Source organism: Natrix helvetica (genome assembly GCF_964273705.1).
Source record: "Natrix helvetica genome assembly, chromosome: 9".
NCBI lineage: Eukaryota > Metazoa > Chordata > Lepidosauria > Squamata > Natricidae > Natrix > Natrix helvetica.
In genome coordinates, this window is record NC_138560.1 from 3,464,559 (window position 1) to 3,471,036 (window position 6,478).

A 6,478-nucleotide genomic window follows, 5' to 3' on the forward strand; every position below is an offset into this window, starting at 1 on the left:
TTTGACCCTAGGGCAGTGGGGAACGTTGGGACGGCCGCAAGCGTGGGGACCGTCCTCGGTCAACTTGTTCAGAGCTGCTGCGACTTCAAGCAGTCGCTGAACGAACAGTCGCGAGTCGAGGACTCGGTGTGCAGGCTGGATTTCCATCTATTGGCTGAAGCCGCTCAGAAAATTCTCCCTTCTTCCACTGTCTTCCTTTCCTTTTGAACTCAGAAAGGACCGGCTTGCTCTCTGGCTGACCTCGGGAAGATCTTGGCTCCTTGGCGTCTCCTGCAGACAACCCCAGAGTCTTCTCCAGGACTTGATAACGTGACCCTGAAAAAGACTTTCCAGGGACACCAAGTTTCCCCTGGAGGCAGCCAAGATAACAAGCCTGCGTTCTCCTGCCAGGGGAGGAGAATCACAAGGGAGGAAAAAAAAATGCAAGGACTGATTTTGGCGCTTCCTTAAGTGTGTTGAACAAAAGATGCCGTTGGACTTCGCTTTGAAGGCCATCCATGCGGGGGCGGGTGGGGGTGGGATGGGGCAGTCCAAGGCTAGCAGATGGCACTGTCCTTCCTTTCAGAAGACGAAAAATCACTTCCTGATAACTATAGCAAGTCCTACATTTTATTTAAAATCTTCTTTTCCCACGAAGTTCCAGCGTTGGGGTTTGGTTTTGTTTTGGTCCCTAGAGCGCCGCCTGGTGAAGGTATCTCAGTACTGCAATTGCATTCAACCCCCCCCCCCCATTTCTGAACGATTCACACACACACACCCTCAAAAGATGCAAAGTGGTTTGCATTTTTAGCAAATATATTGCAAATTAAGACAGAGTTGAATCCCGCCTTAGGCAGGGGTGTCCAAACTTGGGAACTTTAAGACTTGTGGACTTCAACTCCCAGAATTCCCCAGCCAGCTGGCTGGGGAATTCTGGGAGTTGAAGTCCACAAGTCTTAAAGTTCCCAAGTTTGGACACCCCTGGCCTTAGGCATGAAAACCAACTGGTGGACTGTGGATCAATCACCAGGAGATGGTGAGTGCTAGTCCTGCTTAAGCATTGAAAGCAGGCTGGGTGATTTGAGGCCAGTCACCAGGAGACGGCGAATTCTAGTCCTGCTTTAGGCGTGAAAGGTCATTGACACTCCGTTCAGCGGGTGACGGGCTGAGTCCACTTTGATGCTGTCCAGAGGAGAGAAAATTCTCCGGGGGTCACTTTTGCAGAGTTTGCTAGCTGCTGCATCCAATCCCTTCTTCCTCTTGGTCAACCGACAGACCGAGCTACATCGTGTGTTGAGTCACCAAATATTTAAGGTGGAGAAAACATCTGGCTTGCTGGTTGCACCCTGGTGACATGTGAAGGATGCGAATCTGAAGCCGAGGAACAGGACGGGTTATCTGGGACCACTTAGAAAGATGGGAGAATGGGGAAATCCTCCCCATCTCCTCCTCCTCTTACCCCCAAATCCACGTTTACTCTCCCTTCTGCCTGCCTTTTTCCCAGCCTTCAAAGGCCTCACCAGCCGTGCGTAAAATGGAAAAAAAATCCACATCAAACCCAGGCTGGGCGATGGACAGCGGCCAACATCTGCGTCCAGATGTTTTCTTTTTCTGCAGCAATTGCATGGGAGGGGTCCCAAGAGCGGCCAAGGGCCGCACCCAAGCTGGGATTCAGATGGGAGCAAACACTTTTGCTGGGGGGGGGGCAGCAGAGAAAGTGGCCTGCCCAAGATCGTTCTGTGGGTTTAGGGAAGGGGGAACTGGGAGAGAGAGACCACCACCAAAAGAGCCATCCCTTCGTCTCCCAACTTCTAGCATCTTTCTTCAGCTTGAGGGAACTTGAATAACTCTGGAAGGTTTATATTTGTATATTTATTTGTATCCTGCCTTTATTCCTCCTTTTTTTCCCAACAGCCACCTTGTGAGGTAGGACTAGCTCAGTCACCCAATCGATTTTCACACCTAAGGTCGGACTAAAACTCACCATCTCCTGGCGGTCGGCCCAAAGTCACCCAACCGGCTTTCAGGGCTAAGGTGGGACTAGAACTCCCAGTCGCCTGGAGATTACCCCCGTCACCCAGATGGCTTTCATAGCTAAGGTGGGAACTAGAACTCCCAGTCTCCTGGCGATTACCCCCGTCACCCAGATGGCTTTCATGTTTAAGGCAGGACTAGAACTCGCCATCTCCTGGTGATCGGTCCAAAGTCACCCAACTGGCTTTCATGGCTAAGGTGGGACTAGAACTCCCAGTCTCCTGGAGATTGGTTGAAATTGCCCTCCTGTTGCTTTTGCACTTTCATTTATTTTTATTTGTAAAATTTATTCCTCTTACCAGGGGGAAAGTTAGCGGGTTCACCGTTTGTGCAAACCTCCTGCGATGTACGGCTTGCCTGGCGCCAGCAGCTTTCAGCGACCTTCTCCCGTTTGCAAATCCGTTTGGCTCCAAGCAGAGGCTCTCTGGACTTCCAAGGCCGTGTGTGTGTGTGTATTGTGTGTCTTTCCCATCCCTTGCTCCGTGCTGCTTTTTGCAGAGCGCAGCAGAGAATGGGACTCTTCGGCATGCAAACCGTGTCCCGTATCCAACATCATCAAATGGCATGGCCGTTTCAGTTCCGGAGTTGGGGGCAGGGGGAAGGGGGCTGTGCCAAACTGTGTGGCGGAGCGTGAGATTTACCCTCCTCTGGTAGGGGGTCTCTTACTCCTAACCCCCACCCCCTCCAAGTCTGGCAGCCGAGCCTTAATCTCAGTTCCCCTAGTTGTCGCTTGAAGCCAACACACGATTTGGTACTTGGGAGGTTACTCTGGGGTAAATTAATGTAGCGTGGATTATGCGTGCAAAGCAGGGGCTGGATGGGGAATTCTGGGAGTTGAAATCCCCCAGGCTTAAAGTTGCCAAGCTTGGAGACCCCCCACCCCCGCTCTAAAGAATTCGCCCTGCTCTGCGATGAGCCCGTGCTCCGACTGCAGGATTTGTACAAAGGAGCGAGCATGCGGCCAGTCTTTAACCCCAAGTTTCTAGTCCTTAAATATGCCGCGGTCGGATCAGGCAATGGTAGCCGGAGAAAACGCACACCAAGTTTCTAGTCCTAAACCAGGGGTGTCCAAACTTGGGAACTTTAAGACTTGTGGACTTCAACTCCCAGAATTCCCCAGCCAGCCATGCTGGCTGGGGAATTCTGGGAGTTGAAAGTCCACAAGTCTTAAAAGTTCCCAAGTTTGGACACCCCTGTCCTAAACGCACTGCTCTGCCCTGCAAAGAAGTGGCAGTGAACCCATGCTCCCGACTACAAAATTTGCGCTACGAAGCAAGGGTGTATATGGGAGCAGAGCCAATCTCTTTAACCTAAGTTTCTAGTCCATAAAGACGTACTATCAGCTCAGAGATGGCACACGATGCCTACAATTCTCCTCCCGCTTCCCCCCCCCCTGGACAAATCTATTTCAATCTTCATGCCTCATTTAGGCTAAATATGGCAGCTGATCTGGCCTCTTTAACTCCCAAGTTTCTAGTCCTTAAGGAACCTGTGATGAGATCAGGCATTTCCCGCAAATGAAAACTGCAGAAAACACATCAAGTTGGTAGTCCTAAATTAATTGTCCTCCTTTGCAAGAAAAGGCCACAAATCCATGTTCGGACTACAAAATTTGCAAGTATGGCAGCAGATTCAGAAACCTAAGTTTCTAGTCCCTAAGGACACACTATCATCTCAGAGATGGCACACACTGCCTACATTTTTCTCTCTCCCCCCTTCCCCCAAACAAATCTATTTCAATCTTCATGCCTAATGCAAGCTAAATTCTGGAACGGAAACTGGAGTGAGTAACTCCGGGCATATTTATCACACGCAGCGCCAGCCTGTTAAAATGTGTCCGAGTTTGTCAAGATTAAATTAATTTATATTTAAACCACTTAAACTGTGGCCCTGCTTCTTCTTCTTTTCTTTTTTTTGGTACTTCCCCCCTGTGCGAAAAGAAAAGAAAGGAATTGCCAACGGAGTATTTCCAGGCGAAACCTTTTAACCATCGCCACTAAAAACGGGCATGGGGAGAAATCCATGCGAAGTGCATTCCAGAGGCATGACTGTCTGCCAACGGAGGCCAAAATAATTTCCTGCCCCACAACAAAGGGGCTTCGGTGGATGAGGCAGCTTTTAATCCCCGGATATTTCGTCTCTGGCACACGGGAGCATGAGACACCTCCGGACTCCCAACTTCCAAAGTATGCATAAACCAGGCGCTCCAGGAACGGCTGTGCCTTATGCTGCCCGGTGGGGCGAATCATCTGTAATTAGGCCCAGCGTTTAAGACTCTGCAAACTCCCACCGTCCGATGCTCCGTATCCTGGCACCGCTTTGGGGCAATCGAGCAAAATCGGAGACCCCCGGAAAGGGATGAGTTGTGAGCGGGGAAAAACAAACAAACTGTGAGAAGCCTGGTGCAGCAAAATTCAGATATTTCACACCCCCCCCCCCCCAAGAGCCACAGAGAAGGTGGTGAAGAAAAATCCCACGTTTTCCCTGCAAATAAGACCTCCCTGGACAATGAGCTCAAGCGTCCTTTGGAGCGCATGCGGTAAGGTAAGCCCTCCCCGAAAACAGTGCCACGCAGCAGCAGCAGCCCTGGGGTGACCACGCTCGCCACCCTCCTGCGCCTCAAAAATAATAAGACCTCCCCCCAAAAATAAGGCCAAGCGCTTATTTCGGGGGTCAAAAGAAAATAAGACCCTTTCTTATTTTCGGGGAAACACGGTAATATTTTTTTTTTTAAAAAAAAAGCCAGGAATGGTTTCCCAGAGGTGGTTTAAATGTTCCTCTTGCTTGAGTTATGACAATTGAGCCCAACATTTCTGTTGCTAAGTGAGACATTTATTCAGGGAGATTCGCCCCACTTGTACGACCTTCCTTGCCACAATTGTCAAGTCAATCACGGCACTTGCTAATCGTTGTCAAGTGGGTGGTTTTCCTGCAGACGTTTCATGACCTAGCTAGGTATCATCATCAGTGCTGGAAGACAGTGGTGGGCAGTTTTTTTTTTCCTGATTATATACAGATAGTTTGCCCTGTCAATGTTGGCCGGAGAGATCTTTTGGTGGTTCCCCCAATTAGGCCGTGGTTTATTGCTGGCTTGTTTGTCTGAATTGGTAGTCCCTGTTTATTTGATTATTGGCCTCGAGTTAACTTTGATTACTCCAGGGATTAGCAATGCTGACAAACAAGCTAACAGTAAACAACGGTCTAATCGAGGAACCATCAAAAGATCACTTCCATCAATATTTACATATTATTTGTATACAGGTAAACCTCGACTTACAACCGTTCACTTAGTGACTGTTCAAAGTTACGACACGGGGAAAAAGTGACTTGTGACCATTTCCCACACTTACGTCCTTTGCAGCTTTCAATGGTTTACACTCCAATGCTTGACAACTGAGCAAAGTCCAGGGGGAAAAGATGGATTCACTGAACCACCATGTGACTAATTGAACTGCAGTGATTCACTTAACGACGGCAAGGAAAGTCGCCAAACTGGGCAAAGCTCACTTAACAGATTTGTCACTTTGTGGGTGTAGGTCAGGGGTGTCCAAACTTGGCAACTTTAAGACTTGTGGACTTCAAGTCCCAGAATTCCCCAGCCAGCTCTGCAATCACATGATTTCCGACAAACTGGTTCCTATTTATGACAGTTTGCAGTGTCCCCGGATCGCACGAGCCTCTTTTGCGACCTTCTGACAAGCAAACAGGGCGGCCAGATTCGCTTAACAACTGTGTGACTGACTTAACGACGGGTGCGATTCGCTTAACAACCAAGTTCGTAAAATGGGGCAAAGCTCACTTAAAAGCACGTCTCACCTACCAACAGAAACGCTGGGCTCCGTTGTGGTCGTATGTCGAGGATTACCTGCACAGGCAGTCCTCCACTTACAACCTAACTACAAAGTGACAGACGTCCGTTTTTTACCACCTTTCCGGCATCCCCATGGTCATGGGATCAAAATTCGGATGCTTGGCAACCACTAGTTCCTCTTTATGACGGTCGCGGTGTCCTGGGAAGGTCACCTGATCCCCTTTTGTGACCTACGGACGAGCAAAGTCAACCAGGGAGGGGGGAGAAGCCGGATTCACTTAACAACCAGGTTACCCAACTTCACAGCCGCCGTGACTCGCTTCACACCACATGGCAAGAAAGGTTGTAAAATAGGACAAACCTCCCTACTTAACAGCTGCCTCACTTAGCGACTGCGGTCGCAAGTCGGACTCCCTGTGCACACCAATGACCATACATCTTCATTCTGGGGTGTGTGTGTGTGTGTGTGTGTGTGTGTGTGTGTTAAGTGTGCCGTTCCCCCCCGCCCCCCCCAGCCCAGCTACAAACAGGGAGCATTTCTAAAGCCACGCTAACTTCACTTCTTCATCCGCCGTTTCCCCCCCCCCCCCCCCGTTCTTTCCATTCTTCCAAAGCCCCGGACTTCTTACCCCCGCCCCAGGAGCCCCTTCCTCA

The 6,478-nt window shown here is 49.8% G+C and overlaps 1 long non-coding RNA gene across 1 annotated transcript; it reads right to left on the reverse strand.

Annotated features, from left to right (window-relative positions):
* Nucleotides 1-3,556: 3,556 nt before the first annotated feature.
* Nucleotides 3,557-6,330, reverse strand: LOC309397052. Its single transcript, XR_014176197.1, has 2 exons — nucleotides 6,103-6,330; nucleotides 3,557-5,062 (listed from the first exon to the last, which is right to left on the reverse strand). It is a non-coding gene; the product is annotated as an uncharacterized lncRNA (long non-coding RNA).
* Between the last annotated feature and the right edge of the window lie 148 nt (nucleotides 6,331-6,478).